General features: G+C 45.0%; 1 long non-coding RNA gene across 1 annotated transcript; it reads left to right on the plus strand.

Annotated features, from left to right (window-relative positions):
- LOC114673998 (uncharacterized) lies at nucleotides 1-23,271 on the plus strand. The gene is made up of 5 exons (XR_013410403.1): nucleotides 1-146; nucleotides 11,275-11,380; nucleotides 11,884-12,037; nucleotides 19,149-19,373; nucleotides 23,150-23,271. It is a non-coding gene; the product is annotated as an uncharacterized LOC114673998 (long non-coding RNA).
- Nucleotides 23,272-23,738: the final 467 nt, after the last annotated feature.

Consider the following 23,738-nt stretch of genomic DNA (forward strand, 5'->3'; position numbering starts at 1 on the left):
AATCATTTATTAAGCCCTGCCCTGGCCTAAGGCACCACATGGGTCGTTTCTTCCAGGTTCCAACTCAATTCTGCTTTGCCACATGGTAACACAATCCTATCATGGAAGCACCATCATTACCGCCATCGCAGGGGAAGCCCAAAAAGGTGACGTATCTCGCTCAATCTCACGCAGAAAAGCCAGGATTCAGGCCTGCGAGCTCTTCCACTTCAGTCACCCTCGCCCAGCAGTGTCCCAGAATAGTGTCGTCACCACAGGGTGGGAGGGACGGGTCTCAGAACTCTAACATCCCCATGTCCTCCCCTCGACCACAGCCGCCGTTGCTCCCAGTCTTCAGACGCCGGGTTTTCTTCCCAGAGACCTGCAGGAAAGTGACGCCAGCCCCCTGCCCCTTGCATCAGTCCCTCCTGGCAGCTCCTCCCTCCCACACAGCCCAGAACCCACACTGCTTCATAAGAACACACTGGTCTCAGCTGGGCACTCAGTTATTCTACATTTCTTCCTTGTCCTTAAACCTACAGAGATTGTACCCTGCTCGCCCCTCCTGCTCCCACGTGACTGAGAGCTAATGGTAAGAATTTCTCCACTGTGTAGCACTGCATATGGGCCCCCATCTCCGCTGCGCCCTGGGTCCCTCCATCAGGGCTCTCCGCCTGTTTTCAGCTTCCTCTTTTGTTCCTCCCAGTGCTCTTATGACCTCATCCTTCCACCTCCAAATTTAGCTACATTCATGGAGACACCTTCCTGCCTGTCTCACCAACCACTGAAGACCAACCTTCCCTCCTTGCTCTTCCCTGTCACCCACGGTCCTCTATCTCCTCCACTCTGTTCTCCCCATCACCACCAGCTAAAGCACTCCTACCATAAACCAACAAACTAACCACTCTTAACGTGATGAGCTCCTCCCTCTCACTCAGTCCATCATCAGTGACCTTCCCCTAGGCAGATCTCATGGACACCCACTCCTCAGTCCTTGTGTGGCTGAACATAGCTGCTGTGTTCATCACCACTGAACACTCCTGTCATCTTGAAACTATCTACCCGCTTGGCCTCGGGTTTTCTTCCTTCCTCCATGACCACTCCAGCTCAGCTCCACCCAGGACTTCCTCATTCTTGACCTGTCCCTGGTTGGTGGTGGTCCCCAGGCTTCCACTGACAATCTGCCCCATTTCCCCGGCCATAGCTTTACCTATCACTCCAGGTGCTAACCCAAGCTCTTCCCACAGATCTCAGGCTTAGCTCCAAACTGGCTGGACATCTCCAGTTGTCTTTAGTAAAGAATATGCTCATGACAATGGCCCACAATCTTGCTTCCCAGGGTGATTTGACAGTGTGGTTTCGGATTACAGCCTGGCTTCCTGGGGTGATCCATCACAAGAATAAAGTGTTGATAATGCCAATGGGTACATTTCCAGGTCAGGGCGGTTGTGTTCCTCTCAGCAAATGAATGGGTCGTTTCCCCAGCACCTGAAGGTGGTGAGAGTTGGTCTCAGCTCTGATAACCCAGGCTCTGCCAAAGGTGTGACCTTGGGCTTTGGGGGAGTGAACAGAGTCAGTGATACAGTGTGGTGGTGTCCATCTGTCCTTGCTCAAAGCCGATCTCTACCTGCACCTGTTCTGAATCTGAGTTCTGCATTAAGAGAGCAGTTGAGTGTTGATGTATGGACAGAGCCAGCCCCCAGCTCTTCTGGACTCACTATTTGCAGGCAACTTATGGGCATGCTTGAGCCATAGGATCATTGCACCCCAGTGCACAGGGCAGGGTCCCCATCCATATTCACCCCACTAGACATGAGGTAGCCCTTACAGTGTGCAGTGTCACAACCTGGGGGAGTGGTGGTAGGCAGCCACTGGGAAGAAGCACCCTCTTCAAGCAGGTTTGATGTTGCTTCAACTCTCAAATCCTCCTCAAGGTTTAATGTTGCTTCAACTCTCAAAACTGCTGCCGATGATTTACAAGGTCCTGAATGGGAAATGACACACAGCACATGCGTCTGATGGCAGCACCTCCTGGATACTCCATCTGGACTTGAAAATGCAGAAGGAACAGTAGGAGGAAGTCTAACCAGGAAGCTGTCGTTCAGATGCCCCCTCTGTCACTCACTCACTGCGTGACCTTGGGACAGTGACCAGTTCTTCTGAACCTCAGGATGCTTATCTATGAGACATTTACCACAATCCCACCCTGCCTCCTCACCGGTTTGACTCAATGCTCTGCTGTGGTTACCCTCAGAGCTGTCATGAGTGAGCCCAGAGGATGACAGAACCAGCAGGGGTGGTGTCTTCGCAATCCTCACGCTGGCTGTCCCGACGTGGTCCCCTCTGCTGCTCCCCCTTTCCACGGCCGGCTCCTTCTCATCCAACAGGCTTCAGCCCAGGAGTCACCGCCTCAGAGTGGACTTCCCGCCACTCACCCCAGTGTAGCCACCAACTCAAGGCACTTTCTAAATGATACCTCTGCTCTGTTTTTCGAAGAAAGTCTCAAACTTACCTTCCAGGGAAACTGACCAAACCAAGGAGTCCTGACCGTAAGTCCCTCCTGGAGCCAAGATCAGGGAATTCCTACACAAATCAGATGACGTGGCCTCTTCTTTGAGCCTCTCTCCAATGCTAGTCTTCTAGTCATCACCAACTAGAAGTTTTTTAATTTATGTATTATACTGCTTACTTGCTATCTGGTGGTCTGCAAGGTATAGATGTATCTTAGTCACTGAAGTAGAACCTGCCTGGCTCACAGTAGGTCCTCAATAGACATTGACTGAATAGCTAACGAGGGGATGATTGAGCGGACATCCCTGCCCGAGGCTGGGACACCTGGGCTTGATAGATCCTGGTTCCCAGGTCTCAGTGCATCTGCCTCTCATCGCCTCCTTTGCCAGTCACTTCCTCAATGATGGAAAGAGTCGAAGTTCTCCTGCTGGATGCATTTTCCCTGAATTTGGGGAACCCAAGACAGTGTCAAGCCTACAGTGAGCTCTGAGCCCCTTCAGGAGAGCCAACTCTGGATACAGCCCCCCAGGTACCCCTATGAATTTTCCCCTATAAAAAATGAGAAATCTGTAGCTGGGTGCAGTGGCTCATGTCTGTAATCCCAGCACTTTGCGAGGCCGAAGTGGATGGATCACTTGAGGTCACGAGTTCAAGACTAGCCTAGCAAACATGGCAAAACCCCATCTCTACTAAAAATACAAAAATTAGCCAGCTATGGTGGCACATGCCTATAATCCCAGCTACTCAGGAGGCTGAGGGACAAGAATCCCTTGAACCTGGGAGGCAGAGGTTGCAGTGAGCTGAGATCGCACCCCTGCAGCTGCTACACTCCAGCCTGGGTGACAGAGAAAAACTCTGTCTCAAAAAAAGGAAGAATCTTCCATTGTAAACATGACCAGACCTTACTCATGAAAGAAGTTCCTTTTGATGCCTTCTTAGAGCAGTGTGCTCAACCACCAAACAGAGCTGGGACTTCTGTCCTTCCGAAGCCACTCCCGTAGAGCAGAGACAGGCACCTGTCTCTGCATAAGCCCTTCTTTCTCTGTAGTATTTTCCCAAAACAGGTGAGGAAACAGGGATCTGTCCTGTTATTTGACCTGTGTGATGACTCCTATCCGTGTCTGGTATCATCACTCCCATCTCCGAACATTCCACAGCAGTGACTGCTGCCCAGACCTCCGGCTAGATGGGAGCCCTGACCGTCTGTTCTCTGTGCACCTGGTCAGCTGCTCTTCACTTGGATTGCAGCCTCTTGAGGGACTCAGCTTGCAACACCTCACATCAAGTAGACCAACAAGCCACCTTGTTTGGCTGAAATATAAGTTCGTTCTGCAATTTGGCCATCGGAGGAGGGTAAGAAAGAAGATAGACAGAAAAACAGACGAAATGGAAGGAAAAAGACACGCACCCAGGAGCAGAGAAAAGACACAGGAAAAAGAAAAAAAAAAACTAGTTTAAGGGAGAGGGGGAAATGAATCATACATAAGGGAGAGGGGGAAATGAAGCAAAAGAAGATTAAGGGGAGAAATTCTCTAAGATCTTTCAAAAACTAACTGCTGTCTATAGAGGAGTGACGGGACATGAGGTGAGGATTATACGGTGCTGTCCACTTGGCACAAAGGGTGCAAAGTCTTAACGACCCCCTGCCACCTGCACCTCCCACTGCGCCATGCTGTGAGCTACAAGAGGCTCCATTCCAGCTCAAAAGATGCTGCAAGCTCAGAAGTAGAAAATTTGTCCTCAGATGCAACAACAGTTGTCAGAGCAATGTTACCCTGGGTCGTGAAGAACCCAGGTCTGCATGGAAGAAACCTGGGCTGCCCCAGTCCCTGGCCAAAGGTTTGCCAAGCACCCTCAGAAGACCCGCAATTGTCAGGGAAAGTGAACTTGGTCCCCCGCCCCCCAAATCCCTGCCTGTTCTCATTGCTTCATAGTCCAGTACAGTCCCCGACCCAGACCCAGGCCTCCCGAGAAGCCAGTGAGGTGAAGTCATTCGAGGGAGCCTCATCCCTGATGGGTGGGCACAGGCCCTGTCTGACTTGCCCAACTCATATCACTCAGAAATCGGAGGAGGTGGTACTTGGGGGGCAGTAGAATGAGGCTCCAAGAAGTCACTGTCGTCTCCGTGGGCCACGCCAGAGTTCAAGACCAGATCATCGCTCCCATGGCCAAGGGATCTCTGGAAGGTCCCCTTTGCCACCAAGAGCCTGCCCTTTTCTGCCTGTTTTAAAAGGAGTTTTCCTAAACACAGCCTCCTCCATCAGGAAGTTTGAATGTATAAACAGCGACTCTTATTCAGAAAAGCAGCGACGAGCAGTTTTATATAAAAGTTACATCTCCATTTAAGAAAGAATATATAATTCCACATTCCACTGTCCCTCGAACTTTATTCCCGTTTATGTAGATCTTAATACAGTTATATAGTCGCGGGGCTAACGTCCCCTCCGGATGGTAATGAGGTCCTCTCGAACCCGTTAGCTGCTATAAAGTATGCAGAAGTTAAATGCACAGATAGAAAAAAATTTGTCTCAATTTTATACTTCTGCAAAATGGTAATTTTGTACTTAAAATGTACAAGATGGATGTTCAGAAATATAGGCTGATAGCCTAAATTATATTTGGTCATAATTTATGTAGTACAGTCCCAAAGAGATACAAAAAGGCAGAGCATAATTTATCTGCTGGAATCAGCGATAGCTTTGCTGAAACTCCCATTTATTCCATCCCCCATAGTTTTAAGCAGGCTTCGTCCTCAGGGCTCACTCTATTTAAGTTTTCCATACTGCTGTTTGATCACATATTGTACTCTATAATTTGCCTATCATCTGAAGCAAATTTAGGTCTCAGAAGTTATGATCTCTACATAGCAACCACTTTATTTGGTAAATGCAAAATATTTATAGCAATATAAAAACCAGATGAAAATAAAATTCCTATAATCATTGGAACGTACACACTTTATCATTGGGGCTCATAAGACCATTAGAGTAAGACTAGTATGTTGCCTAATACAATTACCTTTGGACGCTCACTCAAATTTGCTGATGCTTGGGAACCGGAAAAACTTTTTCTCCAGCATCCCTTCCATCTTGCCAATGGTTGAAAAAAAAAAAAAAAAAAAAAAAAAAAAAAACATCTGGGCACGGGCTCCAGAGAGAATTACCCCAGAGGAAATGAGTTGAAAAGCGAGAGTCAGATGAGTCATCACTGTGCCTCAGATGTGGAAAGGAATTTCCAAGTAAAAACACACTGCTTGGCAACGGCACTGCCCTGGATGGGTTCACCCCTTACCTTCCAGGGAAACTGACCAAACGAAGCAACGCCGACCCTAAGTCCCTCCTGGAGACAAGATCAGTGAATTCTTACACGAATCAGATGATGTGGCCTCTTCTTTGAGCCTCTCTCCAATGCTAGTCTTCTCACACCTCTAACTTCTTTGTATATGTGCGTGTGCTTCCAAAATTGTTACTTGGAGATGTTCAGGCTGGAACCTACAACATAACACAGTCCATCAACAGCTCCTTTGAAAAGCAATGAGCTCTTCAAAACAGAGTGGAGAGAGAAAACAGTGAAGGGCCAGGCCCCAATCTGAAATGTGCACTTGAAAACCTGAGGGAATAACGTTACTATGCACATTCACATACACTTGTTGAGTGTCTGTTCTCTGCAAGCACTGTCTAGGGCAGAATGCTATTAGGACAGAATGCTGTTCAAATATGTGTTCAGGTGACTTCCACTTATGCATAGGACCCTGCCCTAGGTTCTCTCCAGTCCTCAAAAAAAAAAAACAAAAAAAAAACAAAAAAAAAACCTTGCACAGTAGGGCATATACATTACCAGTATTCAAAGGACGAAATTGGCCAGGAGCGGTGGCTCACACCTGCAATCCCAACACTTTGGAAAGCCAAGGCAGGCGGATCACCTGAGGTCAGGAGTTCGAGACCAGCCTGGCCAACATGGTGAAACTCTGTCTCTACTAAAAATACAAAAATTAGCCAGGCATCATGGCACATGCCTGTAATCCCAGCTACTGGAGAGGTTGAGGCAGGAGGATAGCTTGAACCCGGGAGGCTGAGGTTGCAGTGAGCTGAGATCACACCACTGCACTCCAGCCTGAGCAACAGAGGGAGACCTCATCTCAAAAAAAAAAAAAAAAAAGGAGGAAACTGAGGCTGGGAGAGGTCAATGGTAGAGGAGAGAGTGACACCCAGGACTGATACCATTCAAGCCAGCTGTATCTGACACCAAACAAGTCCCCTGTTGTACTTTTCTGTATGCCAACACAGAACGCCAAGCTTCCCGAGGTGCCTATGCTGGGATATTGCTTCTCTATCCTCAGACCTCTCTCCGCCCACCTCAACCCCCTTCCATCCAGCCCTCAAGGTTGCCTTCAGCTGAGTGAAGATGAAATAAAACCCCAGCTGCATCTCTCTGATAAAAACTTCAACTGAAGCCTCATATATTTTGTAGATACTAAAGATCTCATGGCTCTTTGAAGACGAGTGTTGTATTAATCATTGTGGTTGCTCAGATTATTTCCTCGTTTTTAACATTGCTCAAGCCCTCTACCACAGAGCCACCATTCCTGTATCCAGGGTAGTGAGACCCTCAGAGATATCCTAGATTCCTCTGGATAGCCACTTCCTCCTTCCTTGCAACTTACCTCCAGCTCCAGCTCCCTAAGTCTAAGGAGTCTAAGGGAATCTCCCCATTTTTAACTTTTTTACCCAAAACATGCTTAAGCAGAAATCACCTGAACGCATATTTGAATAGCATTCTGTTCTAATCCAAATATTATTCTACAAGGTACATTTTAAAGTCTGTTTTTTCATATATCACACTGGAGGGAGAGAGAGAGAGAGAGAGAGAGAGAGAGAGAGAGAGAGAGAGAATATAACTCAAACTGAATCTGTAAAAAAAAAAAATCATAGGGCAAAGAAAATACCTTGGTCTAATTTTTCTCCTGATTCTATAATTATTTCAAAGCCAAATACAGGTTCCTAAAGTATCAGAGTGGAAAGCAGCCCTAATGCACCAGAACAGCTCATTTCACAATTGGGGAAACTGAGGCTCATAAGAGAAGTCATACATACACCAGTAAGGAGAACAGTTAGGTCTCTATTTGGGTCTTGCTTGGTAATATGTGAACAATGTGTCTGTTCTCAAAAGGCAGTAACTATTGCAATCAGTTGGGAACTCAAGAATAGCTGACATATGGGACCGTCCATGACTTGTCGCCAGTCCCCTTCTAGCCTGTGGGCAGGGAGATAGGTTTCATTTGCCTGTTGTCTGCTCATCAGCACTCATCCCCATGCAGGGGTAGAGGAAGCAAGAGGGTATGTTGACTTTTATCAAGAGCCTGCACGCTGGGCATTTAGTTTGAGCTTTCTCCCTCTACCTTCAGGCAATTGTATGCATGGCTCCAATGTGCAGGTGAGGCTCAGTCAAGGGCACTCATTTTCCTAAGGACACACACAACAGAGCCCAATAATTGATAATACTACTGTAGAGGTTACTTCAGAGGAAGGAACTATTAATGTTACCTTGGGGAGTAGGAAACAACATTCTAGTTGAATCTTCTAGGACGGGATGGTATTTGCATGCAGAGGACAATTTGTGGGCAGAGGTGCTAAGGTCCCAGTAAATATTTAGGATGGTATTTGCGCACAGAGGACAATTTGTGTGCAGAGCTCCTAAGACCCCAGTAAATATTTCCTCCATGTTCACAGTCCAGGGAGGGAGAAAATGTGCAAAGGCCCTGAAGAGAGAAGCTTTAAAACCCCACAGGAAGCTCTTTCCAAGTATTTTGCAAAGGGGATGGTTGTTCATCCCCTTCTTAGGAAATCATTCAACCTAGCCCGGCCTGCCAGCCACCCTGCAGCCAGGAGCTCTGATGTGTGCTATTATATAGAGTGCAGGAATGTGAAAGGCACCACATAAAATCAAATTCTCTTCTATTTTAAGTTGAGTGGTGCACCAGTTCAGCTTTAAAACCTAATTTCTTAAAAGTTTCAAAGGGGAAAAAAATGTTCCTTTGCAATTGGAATCGAGTCCACATAAATTAGCAGGCGAGCTCTGCGTATCCATCTTTCCGAACTTTCCTGGATTGTTCATTTTAATCAAGCGGCCCACATTCTTGACTTTTCATCCTTCACTGCCCAGAATGATGCACTGCAGCTACTGATGACACGCAAATGTTAATTTTGTTCAAGTTCAAACATCATCCAAAAAGGGCCTATTTTAAAGACTGCTTTGCAAACACCAGCTGAAAATGAGGATGAACGGAATCAAACACCGCCAAGAAATTCAGAGGAGGAAAAGCTGTGGTCTTACGGAAACTCACAAGTTTTTTTGTCTCTAGATCCTCAACCTCTCCAAGGCTGAGAGTAGAATCCTTGATGTCTAGAGCTGGAAGGGAAATCAGATTTCACCCCGGCCCTGCCCAAGGTCATTCAGTGTGGTAGGGAAGGGACGAGATAATTCAACTCTCCTCCTGGGTAAAGGAGCCTTCATAAAATGTGAAACCAGTGAAACCATGCATTTCAAGTCTTTCTGTCATTTAGTCGGTTTTGGGAACAGCAGGATACATCACACACACACACACACACACACAGGCACACCACAGGCTTATTTTAGAGCTCTGGCTCACCCCTTAACCAACTACCCTTCCCTCTATTCCATCTCCTCCAGTACCGGATGTCACTATTGCCCAGGGAGGGCACAAGAGTGACAGTTGTTCAGAGGTGCGTCAACAGGAATTGTGTACTTAAATAAGGGGAAATCAGCCAAGTTCCTATTTCTTCAGAGCTGAAATTGTCTGAGACTTGGCAGCCGCTTGTTTGCCTTTGCACCCAATGAAGCTGCACAAGAAAAGGACATCATGTATATGAGTCACTACCGCATCCCCCTGGAGCCTAAAACAGGGCCTTGGTGCCTCGTGAGCACCCAGTGAATATTTCTGAACAAACGAAGAAATGAAATCACTCTGGTCTATTTTTCACCAGGATCCTTCAAAGCAGGACCGTACTATGGAAGGTCTCAGCATAGAGGTTAGAGATCGGAGGGTCCCTAAGACATTGAGTGCCATCTCACAGCAACATGGCCCTAGAGAATAAATCCATCTGAAAGCCGTGGTCCCAGGGATCTCAATGGCCTTGCCTCTAGAACACCAGCCACATGTAAACAAGCCATCAGCAGTGACAAGGACCAGTTTCCGTGGCCCATCGGACTAAACTGTTCACAGTGGAGGCCCATCTTTTGAAAGAACAGAAGAGACACTTCCACTGCAACGTCAAGAAAAAAATGACTGTCGCTATTCCCTGAGCGATAACAGCCGCTCTTGAAATGCAGGACATGTTTCATTTGGCTTATAATAATTGTGTACTGTCTTTTAACCCTCAAAGTGTTAAGTATTGTCATATCCTCTGGGGATGAAAAGATCTGGGGTTAACAACTTTCTCTTTTAAAAATTCATAAAGGTGCAAATAAACAGCATTGCATCCAGTGGCTATGCATTGCAAGAAGCCAAGGGAGAAAGAGGAAAAAAAGAGACGACAACAACAACATTACCCCCCACAGGATACTTGGCAATTAACTGCAGCTATGTCAGCAATTTTTTGAAAAATTTCCTAGACATGGAGAAGACTCATCCTCACCATATGAAAAACAAAGCTACTGCAGTGACTCTCCCATGCATTACAATGTGTGTGTCTTACTTCTTAACCAAGCCGCTAATCACGCAAATTATTGCAACTAATTACATTTGAAGGTCTAATTAATTCTTTCAGTACCACATCATTTAGTACGCATTCACAACACAGCACCTGTTTTGAAAATCCTTGCAGTTAATTTGTTTATAAACAAACACTATTTGCATAAAATGTTTAATGAATGGTTTAACAGTTAGTACAATACTCCAGTTTTGTCTTCGTAGATCTGAGGTCATCAAAGGCCACGATAAATTAATTTTAAACTATACAAATTAATTTAAATAGAATGTGTGAATTTCTCATTAATAAAGAAAACATTTTCAACATGTTAATTAATATCTCTGTAACAGGCTAATTACTTCCTGCACAACAAGTACATCTTACAAGCAAACCTGAAAGATTTGGGGGGCAAAGGGGTGGGGCCTGTTTTAAAACTGCAAAACAAAAAGTGCAAATCAGAAAAAGCACACGCAGCCCGATTATACTGGAGAATTCACCACTTAGGACAGGCAAACCAAGAAAAGAAGCTATTGCCTTATGTTACAAATACAACACATTTTAGTCATCGAGAATGGGACGGTTGAAAACCGTTTCTATCACAGGTGCAGTTACGCTGCAAAGATGGTTAGATGATGTCTGCCTTCTGGTAGAAAGACACAATTAATGAAAATATTAGTTCTCAGAGTAAAGATCTCTCCTTTGAATGTAGGGCATATTAGCTGTGTTTGTAACCCAATGGTAAATACGGATTTCATTAAACAAATCTGCATCTTCACACCAGTGTCTGAGGCTCAGCCATCATCATTCTCCCCGTGGCAAACCATGGAAAGACACTTCATGTAGAAACTAAAGAGGAACAACATTATAGCCCAACATCAAGCACAGCCCTTGCAAAAGCCGTCACTGAGATATGTTCACCCTTAAGTTTGTTTCTGATTTGCAAGCATTTTCACATTTGATAAGCACCTGTTGTAAATTTACATCCACGCAGGAAGTATTCTTATGCTAGGGAGCTGAGAATTGTAAAGCATGTTTATACTCTTACCCTTGTGTGGTGTTGCCCCTTAATGCACAGGCTGATAAAATGACTAGCTACACAGGACCCAGAGGGATGTGCCGCTCCACCTGGTTCCCGCCGCATCTGCCCCCAAGGAGCCACTAGTCCCTTCCTCCTGGAACAGGTTTTGTCAGCACTGATCAACAAGCACTTGGTTTTTGTTTTAAGTTTGTTAATTTGGAGAGGACGTGGAGAGACGGGGGAACAAGGAGGGGAGAGAGAGAGAGAAGGGAGAGAGAGAGAAGGGAGAGAGAGAGAGAGAGTGTGTATGTGTGTGTTCAGGGTGTGGGGGTAGGACGACAGAAAGACAAAAGGAAGCGCAAATACAAACTTCCCAACACTTGTCTGGGACCTGCCAATGTATTTCCAAGAAAACAATGGAAAAATAGTAGGAGTTCCATCCTGATAGCACCAGGGGAAAAGAAGAATTTGCCCAACCTCTGATTGGACCCAGATTTCCAGGATGGTGCTGCTCCTCGTTACAAAACACTTGGCCACCTGGCCCCTTGGTCCTGATATTTCCTTGGAGGTGTATATAGAATAAGATTATCCCAAGCACCCTGCCCCCAAACTACCCCGGTGAACCCAGTACGGTGTGAAAATCCCTTTGCTTTACTCTTTTGCCAGATAAATGCCAGCCAGCATCCCTGTCTCTGGGGCCCTGGAGAGGCCTTCAACACACCTGGTCTCACTGCCCTGTGGCTTCAACAAAGAGGCTGAGCATCTCCTATAACCCTCGAGGTCCATGAATGACGTAGCAGAGTGATGGATTTCAGAAAAGGCAGGTGCTTCCCACTCTTTACATTTTTTTTTTTTATTCTTTCCAAGTTTCCCATCAACAGCCCTGCAGTAAAAATCCAGGGCTTCAGAGACAAACATTTCATGAGTACAGACTGTGATGAGGAAAAGCAAGCCTTCCCTCTCTATCTATCAGGACCCTGGTGCTTTGCTCTTAAAATGAAAAAAAAAAAAAAAAAAACAGTGATAACGGTTGGCACAGGACTCAGGACTACAGGCCGTTTCCGTGTTGACTTCTTTTGGCAAAGATACCCAGGACAGCCGTGTGAGGAGTTACTCCGGGTTTCGGCCCATAGCCAGCTAGGAGAAATGAGGTTCAAGGGGCAGAGGGTAAACTCCTCAGCAGAGACAGAACGGGGCAGGAGGAGGGCAGGAGGCGGGTGACTGTCAGAGAAAATGCCTCCATCCCAGAACAAGCAGAAACAGGCACACCCCTCTGAAACAGAAAAGTCAGAAAGCCTTGCAACATAGATGCAACTCAGGGACTTCCCCTTGCAGCCAGCAGCCAAGGCAGCTTCTAGGCACAGCGTGGCTGTATTTAAGCCCAACTTGGTCCCTAACTTCTCTCCAAAGCCGGTCAAGGTGCCCCACCCGAAGCATCCAGATGACAGGCTCCTGCCTCCCCTCTTGCACGAAATCATTCCCGGATATAGAGCCTGGCTTCTTCTCTCTCCCCATTAAAAATCACCAGCGTTTCACAAATAAAGGCGATCACCATGTGAAAAATTATCTTTTAAAATGGAGTTTAATTTGCATATAAGGAACGAGAGATTTATGACAAGCAACATCGTCCAGTACTGCATCTGCCTAGTATCAGTCGTAATTTAGATTGTTTGTGACTGATCTTAAATTCTAAAGCTTGGAGAAGATGAAGTACTCTGTTGCTGTATTATTGTCAGGAGTCTAAGACTTACCAGAGATTTATTAGTAATCTTATCACAAACATGTCTCAAGTTTTTGCTTTTAATATGTGCCAAGCTCCTCTGAGGAATTTTCCTCACTGCAATTATATTCCTCAATGCCTGCATTCTGAAGCTGAGTTGATTTCCTTCCCAAAATAAAGCGACCTATCATTACACCACAGCCGCTCTTGTACATTTTTCCTCTGCTACTTAATAATCAATGTATTCATCATTAAAATCTGAGCCCTGAAGCAATGGTTTTTAGCATATTCTAATGACTAGCGACTTGCAAATTACAATGACCTTTCATGTACATTCTGAAAGCACCTTGTTCTAATGTGTACTGTATTTATAGTTTGCCAATACAAACTAGCCAAAGATTGGATAATTACTGTAATCTATTAGCTCGATTGCTTTCCCTGCTCATTTATAGCATGTGCCACGCAGGCCATTTTCAAAAACTGGCCTATCTTTCATCTCCCGCAAGCTCAGAAAGTAAGGGATACTTCATCTTCACAATATACACACTTACTAATGTCTGAAGAGCAGCCCCATCTCAGCTCAAGGAGGTTTCAAAAATAAAGAACCTTCTTTCCTATTAGTGTCATAATGCTATTTGTGACTGACAAAAAACACCGCTCCGAGAGTGTAAACTTTCGTTGAAGAATGTCAAGGCCAGTCCCATTTTCTGCCCATTACTCTGACCTCCAAATAGCATTTAATAAGATCTGCTTTGAAAGAAAAAGATAAAGGCACTTCCCTTAAACAAGAAACAATTTTTTTGTTATAAATAAATGTTTCAAGTAAAGAATTAAACTTTTTCTTTTCTTCTTTTTCTTTTTTTTTTTTTTTTTTTTTTTTAAGCACACTGCTGTTACAACTCCAGTACCGATAAGGAAGCTGCGTGTGGAAGTATGAGCTCGGGTCGCCTTCTGACCCTCTGTGACGGTCTATTTCAGGCAGTTATGGATAGATAACATTACAGACACTGGTAATTAAAACAACACTAATTTTGTCTCTGTGGCCACGCTTTGTTGTTAGAAGCCATCTATCATGGCCTTCACGCATCACACAATGAGAAGACATTTGTCTACGTACATTGTGCTTGGTCAACGGTTTTACGGATCTCCCCGCGTACCTGGACACCCAGGCACTTTTAAAGACGTACTGCCTTCATTTCTACTCTATTACTCTGATTAATAAAACATTTTGCATGCTTCGTCAAAACACCCTGCAAGCTTTTCACCACATATATTCATGGGGGGAAAGCAATGTTAATTTCTTTCCCTTTCAGAAGGAAACTAACAACAACAACAAAAGAAATTCTCTTTTGGATTGGAAGAGAGAAAGAAAAATTCAAATATGGAAATACTTGTCTTCCCTGTACAACAGAGTCCAGCCTAATGAAAAGCATAATATTAAAACACACACACAATGCCGAGCATCTCCTTTAAGGCTACACGTATTTTTGACTATATGTATCGTTAGTTCTTTTCTGTACATTCACTTGCTTGATTTATGGACACTCAATTTCACTTCACCTTTTATTACAAGATCTACAGTTACATTAAGAGTAATAGCAAGTCAAATGTTTTTATATTTGAGCGATTAAAAAAAAAAAAGAAAAGAAAAGATCTTTTCCATAGGCCCTTATAGGAAATTAGAGGTAGCCAAAATGCAAGATGACTCGCTTAGTTCTGTTACAATCAACTAAAAAGAAACTATAATGGTGCATTTCAAGGCATCTTTAACAAGTGACACAAACAAGAGAAGAAACAGACAGGACCATTTAACTTCAAACTCCACCGAAGAGAGCCGAATTGTAAGCTTCCTATAGCAAGCCCGGCTGGCGGCTATGTGGCAGTCTTCATTTCTCAGCGGAAAAGCCACTCCCTTGAGACTCTCCAGGCACCCCCAACTGCATTTTTTATCAAGTGTCTAAAAGGTAGGAGTTGTTAGAATTCTTTTCTCTATTCACAGATGATCACAGTCCTTTTTTCCCCTTTTGCTTGCAGACGCACATGTAGTTTCAAATATTAGCTAGAACTCCAGCCCTCACCAGCCCCTAATTGCTCTCTCAGGGAAGGTATCATAAACGCAGGTATGGCTGACACAGATGTAGCTTCAACTTTATGCAGGCAGGAATGCTACATCAAAGCTATTTGCAAAGTGACATAACTAGTTATTTAAAAGAACATTTTTATTATATTCCTTGGAATTTGCATTCTTCTAGAAACCAAGTGTATTTTTTAATGCAGCCACAGAAATGTTGGGGCAATTGACCATTCATGATGTCTGCAAAGGAAAGGCATCTAAATATTTTTCAAGCCACTTTAATAAATTTGAGTGCGTCTGTCTGTCACTACATGTAACCTGATTATTTAAATAAGTTAATATTAGCACGTCTCTTTTGCCAGCTGCTGTAAGCAGTCGGCTGCTGTCATTAAGCAAAAAGGCCGAGACAATGTGAGTTTATCTGGTCCTACCTGCATTTCTACTCGTCGCTCGACTGAAACAAATGGGAAAGAAAAACTTACTGACTTTTGGCGAACTACAAAGGTTAACTCTATTCATCATGGAGAAACTGATGCTAAGTGCTTTCTGTCTGTCCATATATTTTAAAGATTTAGAAGGAACCTGGTAGCGTTCTTAGGAGACAGAAGACAGGAGTGTTCATCTTCGCCATATGCAGAGTGTCTCTTGCAGTTTTCTCTTTACCTCACTGGCACTGCCTGAAATCCTTCTTAGATCATAGAGTTTTGGAAACAAGGTTATTTTTCAATGAGTTAAAAAGCCAAAGCTTTTCTTTCTTAGGATCTTTAACTCTTTTAAGGTAAGTGGCAGGGTTTGAAGGAGTTAACCCTTTGAGGAGAAGGAGTTCAATAGCTTGCAATGATAAGAAGAGAATTCTCATCACCCAGGTTGCAATAAAACGTGCCTCTCCCAACACCAGTAAAGCCCACCCTGGAGATTTCTAGCGACTGCTGGAAGGCAGTGGAAGGTAAACCCAGAGGAAACACAAGATAAAGGCAACCAGGTGGCCTGGTTCTTAAATCTTAAAGCAACAGTTCCAAAGTTGAGAGCCCGCATTGCAATCTATTGCACAGCCTGACAGGAGAAGGGACGAGGAAGTTCAGAACCTGGCAATTGGAGTGTTTCCCAGCGCCGGGTCCCACCGTGCATCGCACCGAACAAGAAATCTTTTTCACTTTCTATAACTCATTTGCATGAATTTACTTTTTTGCCTTAAGAGGTTGTTGTAATGTGTGTTAAAACACACAGTGCAATTTTATCTCCATAATATCACAAAAGAAATATTATGTTAGTATAAAGTTAAAAAAAATGCTGCGAGATCTTGCAGCACGGCGAACGGCAAAGCGTTGCTCAAAAGCGCCACCCAAAGGCAGGAGGGGTGTAACGGCATTCAGGGAGGGATCGTTTTTGTTAATTTCAGCAATCCGAATGTAAAAAATGACAGCGCCACGCAAGTTGACGGAGGCTTTTGATTGAATTGACTGATTGCCTCAGCTGCACCTGCGGAAAATTGATGACAATGCTGTCTAAACCATTCATTAGGATTTGAAACTTCACGCAGATGAATGCTGGATTCATAAATTTGCTAGACATGTGTTGTAGATAATATGACAAAGCACTGTTTTCAAATGAACATTTCTTTGACCTAATTTTATCAAAATCATGCAAAGGAATGAAAGAACATTTGTACCCGAAATCTTTGGAACAGCTGCAACTTAGGTCTGTCTCTCCATCTCTCCCTCTCTCTTTCTCTCTCTCTTTACCTTGTCTTTCAAATAAATTTAAATGAACTATATTGTTTGAAATATATCTTCTAGTTTATTTACATTATTTGTTAGAATGGCAAAACATTTATTTTTACTTATTATGAACAATGTTACTCTCTGCCAGATGAAGGAAAATCATTTTGAGATTTTTTTTCAAGCTCCAAATTTGCTAAATTGAACACAAGTGGTAAGTAGATTTTTTTCAAATAATATTAATAACGCGATCTCCACAGACATGTTGGGGGGAACCGTTTCAGTACCAACTGGACATGCATTCTGTGAGAATTGGACTTCTTGCAGGCTTTGAAGGGAAAAGAAATCCCTGTAAAATATTGACGCTTTTGGTCAAAAATGGCGAAACCAGGAAAAACTGACATCTGTGTACATTGTATATAAGATTTCTGACTTGCTCTCGATTTTAATGTATCAAAACACTATCAATATTGAATGAAGCTTTCTCTGTGTGTCCAAGAAAGAAAAACAAGATGTCTGAGAAGGGGAAGGGAGCACCGTTTTCATACCTGGCTTGGCTTAGCTGCACGAGAGAAGAAAAGGCCGTGGCTGAATCCATCTCCAGGAGCAGCTGTCCCCCTGCACCGTTTGAATTGCGAGGAAAGAGTTACATTTTTAGAAAAGAATACCTGGTATTTAAGAATTCGAATTTCTCAAATTTCTCAATGTGGAAATAGATCTCACTTCTACAACAAGGACCCTCTGCTTAGTACTTGGACTCCCCCCCAAAAAAACAAAATGAATATTTATTAACGTAAGAAGAACCTGGCGCAGGTCGGCCCATGCATCCCAATCTGCCAAAACGCTTCCAAATCTCTTCCCTGGCATTTAAAAGAAATCTATTTTTATACATTCTCATGAATTTGGGTTTTACTACCAGTAAGGTAATTTCTGATTAGGCATCTTGGGTTTATCTCTCTCTCTCTCTTTTTTATCTCTTTTCCTAAAGAATCCCAGAAAATATACCTGAGGTGCTTGCATTAACCCCACACCTGGATAGAGAGAAACTGCAGGTGTGAACGGCAAGGCTAATAGACTTGAGTTTTGCCACGCAATTTTTTTTTTTTTGACCATTCTAACAGTTACTTTGAACTGGAAAACATTATTCCAACAATCCAAACAAGGCTCTTTAAGAGTGCTATGCCCAAGCTGCTACAGATACAAAATTATCAAGTAGATATGTGAAAACCCCTAAATGCAGAACAATCTGGGTTGGCTTCTAATTGCTATGTTTCATTTTCTAATGGGGAAAATGTGTAAAACAAATAACTGGGTATTGGGAGCTCTGAGCAGTAAAAGCAGAACATTCTTGTATTTCAGTAAATCATATAACTCTACAGATGGGTTTGGAAAGCCTGAAGCCCCAACCACCTTTCCGACTATTTGGATCCAGCGTTTGCTTCGAATTCCACGCAATATGCTTAAAACAAGTTCCCTGTTTGTCTTGGATGGCCTTTGCAATGAGAACCCCAGGCCTGCAAGACCTCGGAGATTCATTGACCTCACCAGCCCACCCACAAAGAAAGATACGTGGATACTCCCTGTATTGCCCAGCCCTGGCTACAATGGCAGGGAGGAGCAGGGAAACAGCCTCCCATCAAAGATGTTACAATCTGGTCAATGTACACTGGGGTAGGACATGCAGGGAGTCAAATATACATCAATTTCTGGCAACGCACAGCAAGAGGGACATCAACTCAAGGTTAATTCTTAGCTCTTACAGAACGGGAGGGACTTGGACATAGTTAAGCAGCAAAAGCTTTGGGGGAGGAGGTGGCAGAGGGTGCGTAGGGCAGAGATGTGTATATATGTGAGCCTCCAGGGATGCACACTGTGCCTGGCTCTTCCTCCCTTGGTTACTACCCTTTCTGTTCTTCTGGTAGGGTTCAGCCAGGAATACACAAGCGTGGGCCAAGGAGCACCCAGCCTTCCTGTGCTCATCCACGCATATGTCCTGCCTGACCTGGGCAGTCACCTGAGTTTTTAGCCCTTGGAGATGCACCTGCCACCCTCTATTCTGACACCTTTGTAGGAACAAGCCTTTAGTCTCAACACTGAGAAAAAGAAAAAAAAGCCTTTCTTCCAAGAGCTTCAGCTAAGAATCATTTCATTCATCCTAGGCATTCTGGTAATTTCCTTTTTCCAGTTCCATGTTCTCAGAAACGCTGCATGATAGGCATATTTAAGGAAACTACCGTTCTCTCACCCTAACCTCTTAGGCCAGAGGGGCTTTTGTTCCCTTATCCTGTGTATCCCCTCAAAACTCACTCAAAATCTTCTTCTTGTGTGGTCAGAATGGAGATCCTTTTGAGCTTGTTATGAGATAGGATCTGTCCTCACTGGGGTCTCAGATGCTAAATTAATTTTTATTTCTCTTTAGACACAATGAACAGAAACCAGAGCTTTTGAATACAGATTTCCAGTAAAACCAAAACCAGTCTGGGTCAAATGCACCTTTCCAGTGACCACTATCTCAGCAACAACCTGCCAGCTGTCAATCGAAGTTCAACTTCCGGGAACGTCAGCCCCCGCTTCTGAGAGGGGCAAAGTCCTGGCACTAACAGCACCTGCAGCGGGGTCCAGGTATGGCTGCTTCATGGAGAAGGCAGGAAAAGAAGAGTGTGCACACAGTCTCAGGATGGCAAGGCATTGTGCCATCTCAGGATGGCAAGGCATTGATAACGAAGGCATTGTGGCCTTCTGACAGGCACTGCTGCCCACTGACAGGTATGTGACAGTACCTCCAGCTCAAACCACGGTTAGGTCTCAGAGACCCTTAAGAAAATGGTGTTCCAGGCCAGGCGTGGTGGCTCATGCCTGTAATCCCAGCACTTTGGGGGACTGAGGGGGGCGGATTACTTGTCGGGAGTTCGAGACCAGCCTGGTCAACACGGCGAAACTGCATCTCTACTAAAAATACAAAAATTAGCCAGGCATGATGGCGAGAGCCTGTAGTCCCAGCTACTCAGGTGGCTGAGGCGAGAGAATCACTTGAACCCAGGAGGTGGAGGTTGCAATGAGCCAAGATCATGCCACTGTACTCCAGCCTGGGTAATAGAGTGAGACTCCATCCCAAAAAGACAAAAAATGGTGTTCCAATCAATCAATGTGTAACATTGTATAAGTAACACTGTGTTCCAGGGTCAGATCTGGCAGTTGTGTTGGACAGACAACACAGGTAGAGGAGAGAGAAAAGAAAGGAAGAGGTTCAGGCCAGGCGTGGTGCCTCATGCCTGTAATCCCAGTGCTTTGGGAGGCTTAGGTGGGAGGAATGCTTGAGGCCAAGAGTGTGAGACCAGCCTGGGCAATATAGTGAGAACCTGTGTCTCCAAAAAATAAAAAATGAAAATAGCCCGGCATGGTGATGCACGCCTGTAGTCCCAGCTACTTGGGAGGCTGAGACGGGAGAATCACTTGAACCCAGGAGGTTGAGGCTGCAATGAGATATGATCACGTGCCACTGTATTCCAGCCTGGATGACAGAGGGAGACCCTATAGAAAGAAAGAAAAAAAGAGAGAAAGGAGAGAAAGCTGGGGGGAGAGAGGAAAGAAAGAGAGAGAGAGAAGGAGGAAAGGAAAGGAAGGGAAGGGAAGGGGAGGGGAGGGGAGGGGAGGGGAGGGAAGGGAAGGGAAGGGAAGGGAAGGGAAGGGAAGAGAAGAGAAGAGAAGAGAAGAGAAGAGAAGAGAAGAGAAGAGAAGAGAAGAGAAGAGAAGAGAAGAGAAGAGAAGAGAAGGGAGGAGGAGGAGGAGAAGAAAAAGAAGGAGGAGGAGGAGGAGGAGAGGAAGAGGAAGAGAAAGGAAGGAAGGGCACAGTGGCCCACGCCTGTAATCCCAGCACTTTGGGGGCCCGAGACAGGCAGATCATGAGGTCAAGAGATCAAGACCACCCTGGCCAACATGGTGAAACCCCGCCTCTACTAAAAATACAAAAACTAGCTAGGCGCAGTGGCAGGTGCCTGTAGTCCCAGCTACTTGGGAGACTGAGGCAGGAGAATCGCTTGAACCCTGGAGGTGGAGGTTACAGTGAGCCGAGATCACACCACTCCACTCCAGACTGGTGACAGAGTGAGACTCCGTCTCAAAAAGAGAGAAAGAGAGAGAAGAAATGAAAACAAAAGAAAAGGAAAGAAAGAGGTTCAACAGGCAGAGTATCCTTAAAAACCTCACCCAGCCCCTCCTTCATTTAGGTAAGAAAATGGCTGAGAAGTGGCAGAGTCAAAGTTCCAATGCAGGCCCATGGGCCCTCTTGGTTCACCTCCTCCAGCCCAGGCTTCTAAAACTACCTCCCATACCTGCTGTATTGCAGCAGCCATGCTAATTTAGCAACTTCCCATCCCAGATACATAGAGAAGACGGAACCAGTTCACCATGAATCTATCCACCCAGGCATTTAGACACAAAGATGAAAATGAGACAGGCCCTGTCCTCAAGAAACTCCTAGTCCAACAGAGGAAGGGGGAGGGTGTGGGTAAACAGGGCCATTGAGCTCTGTCCCAGCAGTGGGGACAGCCTTGCACGGCGCCACCCTCACTCCTGCAGCAACTTCCCTTGTGCCAGACAAGAAGAGAGTGAATGGAGACCCCCACCTTAGCTTTCTTGGCCTGGGGCTCCATCCTGCTGTGCCTAGCAAGAACACAAAACACAGACACATACCAATAGATACACCTATCTTACCACTACTGGGGGAGAAAGAAAAGAAAAACTAACTCACTGGGAACTGCAGCAGGGTGAGAGCCCAGACCTCGGCAAGTCCCGGTTTGGGAGGCGACAGCATCTTTAAATGGCACAGGAATGTGCTCCTAGCTGAGGCAGGTGCGTGGATTCAACACTCAACCCCAGCTGTCGCAGAGCGCGAGGAAGCTACGCAGTAAGCCCCTTACACATCAACCTCTGACGACTGGTTCTTCTGCACCTGGTGGTCCTTCTAGACGTCTAGGAGGATCGTGTTCTCAGGAGAGGACTTGCATGTATGCTGAAGAGCACTGCCCCAGCGGGTCGCGTGCAAGATTCCACCTTCGAGCGACGTAGCTGACACTCTGCAGCCCACTTGTCACTTGTAACAAACCTCAGTGGGTCACGCAGTGAGGGGAGGCAAGGCTGCATAAAGCAGTGGCTGAACCATCCCAGAAAACAAGGATCACAGGCCCCCAGTGACACCAATGTTGCAGAAGCACCTGCAGTGGCAAGTCAGATGTCCACCAGGGCCAGGCAGATAACAAGGAGTTGGGGGTCTGCACAGGCCTGGGGAGTGTCTGCACCATCCAGAGAAATCAATTGCTCTGCACAGTGGTAAGGACCCAGTGTTCCCAGCACTTCCAAACATTTGAATGAAGCCAGAATTCCAGATAATTATGTGAAATCTCCAATTACTAAATACTGGCGACAAATTCAAATTTTTTTCAAATAATCTGAGAACCAAGCAAAATACATCTGTGGGTAGACTGGGCCCCCCAGATATTCATTGTGTGAACGACCCTGGGAAAAGCCCTTCCTCCAAGGACCCTGGACACTCACACAAACCATTAAATTCCTCTCCTTCCTCCCAAGCCAAGCATCACGCCATTCAACAGACAGGACTAGCAAGCTCAGGCCAAGGTCACTGTGTCCCGAGCAGTGTGGGCTAGGGGACCTTTTGCACGATGTTTTCCCTTGGGCTGTGGGACCAGGTCATCTGGCCAGAGAGTAAAGTCTTTACTAGTAGAAGTGACCCTCTGAGCTTGTGACATTGAGTCCCCTGCCTCCGGGCAGAGTCCCCCAGGCATCCGTGCGGGGCTGCCCGAGAAGCTGGACCAGCTCTGACTCAGCCAGCGGGAAGTTCCACAGCCTCCCAGGTCAGAAGGGCTTGCAGGAGATTCACTTAAATGCGACGGATTTCTGCTCGCTGGTTCTCCGTGGAAGGGGGAAGAATTACCCCCTGGCCATTAGGGAATCAGCCTTTCACAGCAGCAGAGCGTGTGTGACCTGGGTGATTTACATTTCAGTTTTTGTCAACATGTGCTTTCATCAGACTATTCTTTTTATACATTGCATACATATATATTTATAAACAGATACTAAGTAGACATAGATATATGTTTAGGCATGTGCATTTATTTTTATGTTTTTTTATCTCATAGCTCCTTGCTAATGCATATAGACTGAGTCCAATATGATAGTTAAAATGTCACATTCCTGCAAATGGATTTCCAGATATTGAAATGTGATCACTGAGGCTCAGTGGGAATCCCTTTGCTCTCAAATTCCCTGATTCAATGCCTTCTGATTTCAACAGAAAAGCAAGAGGCTCCAGGCACCCCCCCATTCAGGGGCTGCCACAAAAGCACCCGCAAATCCTTCATGAAAGGGGAGACATGGACATATTCCTTTTTTATTCTCTGACAGGTATCTGTTTGCGTGCACATCCTTGAGTGCTTGCATCTCGTGTATTCGAAAATCCTGTTTAAGAATGCAAAGGTCCATATAGTGTCATTAAAACAAATGAGTATAACCCTTTGGTCATCTAGGTGAAAGCATTTTGTTGTGTTTTTTTTTTTTTTCAAATTGCTATTGCTATATATAAATGTAACGTATAGCAATAACCGTAGAAAGATACTGTGCCCTTGTGTATGGATAATTAAAATAGGAACATCTCTGGACTAAATTAAAATGTGTAAAAACCAAATCCTTATAGCATCCATGAAATTACAGAAGCTACAAGTGAATCACTAGCCCAGGGACGAAGCATTTCTCTCATTACTTCATGAACCTCTTCCATGATCACAGTTTTACATTTTCACAAATCTACATGGTTCTTTTTATGTCACTAAATATCTCAGCTCACTTTTACTGCCCTCCTTATAGATATGCGAGTTGGTAACAGCATGCAAACAGTCTCCAATCATTTAAGAGAAACCAACGCTTTCAGTGCTTTTGATGACACTTATTACTACAAATTATGAACTAAAAAACTGAGCAGGATATAAGGAGATAA

Source organism: Macaca mulatta, chromosome 19 (genome assembly GCF_049350105.2).
Source record: "Macaca mulatta isolate MMU2019108-1 chromosome 19, T2T-MMU8v2.0, whole genome shotgun sequence".
In the NCBI taxonomy this organism is placed as follows: Eukaryota; Metazoa; Chordata; class Mammalia; order Primates; family Cercopithecidae; genus Macaca; species Macaca mulatta.